Source organism: Pteropus medius, unplaced genomic scaffold (genome assembly GCF_902729225.1).
Source record: "Pteropus medius unplaced genomic scaffold, Ma_sr-lr_union100, whole genome shotgun sequence".
Lineage (NCBI taxonomy): Eukaryota > Metazoa > Chordata > Mammalia > Chiroptera > Pteropodidae > Pteropus > Pteropus medius.
This window is the reverse complement of record NW_024349797.1, coordinates 19,548,167-19,552,718: the sequence shown is the minus strand read 5'-3', so window position 1 is coordinate 19,552,718 and position 4,552 is coordinate 19,548,167.

Sequence of the window (4,552 nt, the reverse complement as noted above, 5' to 3'; positions counted from 1 at the left end):
TTCCTTCTCTCTCTCTCTCTTTCTTTTTTTTCTTAAAAAAAAACTCAATATAGGTAGGAGATATTGCACAAGACAGAAGATAGAGAAAAACTTTAGCATGCTGTTCAGTTGGAGAGATGAAGCATTTACTCGAACTGGCTCAAGCAATGGAGTTTATTGTAAATATATAGACGGATAGGCTGGGAATTCAGAAAAAGGAAAAAAAAACAAAAAAAAGCTCCAAAACAAGCTTCGGAAAGGCTGCAGTTAAGGCAGTCTGGAGTAGTCTGCATTTTCAGTGCCTCTCACTTGGGGCCAACACACCTACGTGTTTTCATTTCTCTCTCCTTCTTGATCAGCTTCTTTTTCTCTTTTCTCTTAAACACATGCCCCAGTAGGACCCCCAGCCAGTGAGTACACATAACTCTCAGCTCAGATCCCTACAGCTTCTTGGCAGCAGGCTCAGAATTCACTTCCATAACCCTTGGCAAGAGATCTACTTGACTCAGCTCATCTTTTCCAGCCAATCCACTTGGAGTTGAGGTTGTGGCAAAGTCTTATTTACCCTGAAGCTAATGAAGCTTAAGATTTATCTCTTCACTGCATGGGCCCCTTCCAGGGCCTGGGAGGAGCCCTCGGAATGTGGTCATGTGTCTTGGGAACATCTGCCTTACTAAGATATTTTATCCATGTTGGTTAAGACGGCGGTCTCTTTCCACCCTGACTTCTCCCCTTCACGCCGTCCCTAGCCCCATGATTTTAGGATGACCAGGGCGTTTGGGGGACCCACAGAAGAAAAACTTCAGTTGGAGATACACTTTGTTCGTGTCTGTGTGTTCACAATCGCTTCCAGGAATAGCTGAGTTCTGCTCCCTTTCCTGACGTGGTGAATGGTTTGACTTCCAGAAACATCACTGCTGCCAGTGGTGCTAACCCACCTGCCACTGTGACAGGAGGATTTGTGGCTAGAGGTCATGTCCTCAGCGCCCAGGCCTGGGAGTAAACGAATAAAAGATGAGAAATAAACTCAGATGCACAGAGACGAAAGCTATGCGTGGAAACTTCTACTCATCAGATGTGTAATACTGTAAGAGAGCTTGTGTTCTCAGTGCTATCTGGTAAAAACGGAAGTCTTATACTGTTGGGAATATACTAGATCATACGGCATAGTCAGGTATAAACACAAAAGACTTTTTAAAATTAAATTGTGTTCATAGGGCAAAAGCCCATAGTAGGACAACAAATGGAAAATATATTCTGCACAGCTCATCTCTGTAAGAAATTTGATAGCTTTTTTTTATGCTTGGCCACATCTTAAAAATTTGCATGATGTTACTAATACTGAGATGCTATTGTGAGGTAGCAGCTCTACAAAACTTTTCCAAAGTGTAACTAATAATAAAAAATCATCCACGAATTATCTTTCTATTCTCTTTAGGAAAAAAGTGATGTTTCAACATTTTAGTTATATGTATATGCAGCCAAAAATGCAGGGGTAAAGAATTTTTGAGGTGTTTCAGACAATAAATTAATACAAATTATGTTGTTCTTCTGGATCTTGGTCAACTTTTTAAAAAATTGTGATTTTTTTGAAACGTATTTTCTCATGTTAAATACATATTTGATATAATAGATAACTTTCTATTTCTTTTTGTAAAGAGCATCTCCAAATTCTATATGCTCAGCCCTCGTGGATCCAGATCTGCCTTTAATCCCAGGGCCTGCAAGTGGGCTAGCCTTGACTCTAATGGTCAAGGCTAATCTGTGACAAAGTGGTCAGGAGTGAGAAGCCCGTTCCACAGGGCACAACGTAGGACTTGGGTGTTGCTACTTAGCTATGAGAATGGCCAGAAATTCAGAAGAGAAAAGATGAGTGACTCTGTGTCTCAAACACAGACCTTAAAAGAGATAAATCATACGTGGTGTTTTTCCCTTGAGGATCTCACCATCTATTAACAGAATAAACGTAAGAACAAAGGACTGTTATTTTCATGTCTAAATGGTACAATGAGAGACTTAAAAGGAAATAATCAATCCTAGTTATTTAATAAATATATAGTAATGCCAAAAAGTGCTTTCAGTGTTTTACAAATATTCATCGATTTAATCTTCAGAACACCCAATGCATTAAGTATAATTATCATTTCTACTTTACAGAGGAGAAAGCCAAGCATAAAGATATGATATACGTTATCCAAAATCACCCAACTGGAAAGCGACATGGCAGGGATTTGAACTCAGGCATTCTTAGTACTCCCAACCACTCACTATACCACGCAGAGGGAAGACAGGAGAGTGTGGAAGGCTTCACTGAACAGCAACTCTATGACAAAACCCTCCGGGTCCCTTTCAGACACCAAGTCAGTGGAGGTGAGCACCCCATGTCTGAGGTTATTGTAGACAAGAGATCAGACACAGGACCAGAGAGTCATGGTCAGATGTGATAGTTGGCAGCCCGAAATCAAGGGACAGAAGGACTGAAGAGCACAATTAATAGCATGACCTTAAAAACACAGGATACCTAGAGTCCTCTTGTGTGGGGTCAAATTGTCCTGTCCTCTCCTGATGGCTCTGATGGAGTCACTCTCGCAGTGCTATGATCAGAGTCCCAAGTAATGACCCGGAGTCATCAAGAAGAATTAACACGAAGCACATTTTCTTTCCTGTCTATGTAATACACTGTAGAAGACTTCATGGCTAAAGAGGTTAAAATGGTTTGAATGCTAAAAACGATCAGCTCTAGTCATATGACATATAAACTAGCTGATTGTGTACAATTCCAAGTGACTGGAATAATGCAGCTATTTGAAGCATCCTTCAAAAGGGGCGGAGTGGCGGTCTTCCCGAGGATGCTGACTGAGAAGGCTGCTTCCCAGATTTGGGTCCCGAAGGGCTGGAACAGGGAGGGCACTTCTGTTCTTGGAAAGAAGTTGTGGGATAGCCCAGAGCGTGACTTTAGAGGATGGGGCTGGGGTAATGGAGTCCACCTAAGACAAGCTAGAAAAGGATCAATGATACAACCAGAGAGGAAAGTCTGACATCAGATGGAGACAGGTTAGTACAAGTGACAAACGAGAGTAGAGATTCCATCTTTCTGTGGTGAGGTCTTCAATGTTTGGGTCCAGGAGACTCACGAAGACGATCATTTGTTTTTATAATAAAACATGGTAGATCCAATGGTGAATTGTGGCTGAATGCTGTTACGACTCTCCAGTTCCTCCTGTCTGCTGGAGAAAGACAGGGCCTTTGATATGGGCACAAAGGGACCAGCATGTAGTTCGACATTCCATAGGCAATGACTGCACAACGTTTTGTGACTCGTTACACAAAATCTCGAGGGTGGCTCCCCTTGCCTCTCTTTAATGCGCTCATCCTTTTAAACACATCGCATCGTGTTTCTGACCAGGCATTCTGGGTAAGCTTCCTTACTGAGGGAAGAGGTGTTAATTTTTAGAAACAATTATCATTATGACCTTGATGATTAAGTAGGATAATTAAATGGCGTTGTGACTAATATGTTTTATATCATAAACATTGCTTTCTGATCTACTTACTGGGGGGAAATGCCATTTTTGAAAAGAAATGAGTATTTTTTAACATGATTAGCAAGCCATCTGTTGACATTTCGGTGCAATCTCTCATGCAAGTCCCTAGCTTACAGCTTCGGTTTTATCATACCGAGAACCCAAAATAGTACTGCCTTTTGCAGTTACATCAAAATAAGGTGATTTAGAAAGGGCAGTCTTTAGAAAACTCAAGCGTGCATCTCGAGCTTACCTAGGCCATCTCTTTGGAGACCCAAGGAAGCTCTGATTTAAAGATTAATAAATTAAGGAGAAAGTATTTCTTCTCTGCCTCCTTCCTTTCTTTCTCTCTTCTTCCGAAGCAGAAAGAACATAGTCAGGCTTTGAATTTAGATGGATCTGGGTCCAAATCTTATATTCACTAGGATTCTTATGGTTTCAGGTGATAGAGATTCCACTGGAACTAGCTAAAGCAGAAAGAGGGAAGTTATTTGTTATTACTCAAACCACAAAAGGGGCAGAGTAAAGCTGGCTTCAGGAATAAATGAATACGTGATCTGAAGATCTTTCTTGCTGTATGTTGTCGCCACTGTGTGTGTCACCTTCACGTTCTCAGATCAGCCACTCTGTGTGGCTCAGACGTGGCCATAGAGAATGATGGGTTGGTGATCAGAAAAGTGAAGAGCTTTCTTTCAGCTCCAAATCAAAAGGATCGTGATAGGCCAGGCTTGGGTCATGTGACTATACTTTAAACCAATCACCGTGGCCTGAGAGCTGAGGAACATTATGCTTTGATAGCCTGGGCAGGGGAAGTAAGTGCATAATAGCCAGGACACTAATTCCATGGCCTGTTGAAAATGATACAACTTAGTGAAGCTTGCTCCCTGTCTATAAAATAGATCTCCACATTCTCAGGACAGTTCGTGAAGAATCGATGAGATGTTGCATGTGAAAAATGTTGGCCACTGACCAAAACTGACCTTCTACTGTGCTGGCTCTTTTATGTGTGATACCTGTTTTGAAGTGGCTGCCAGTAGCCACACTTTTAC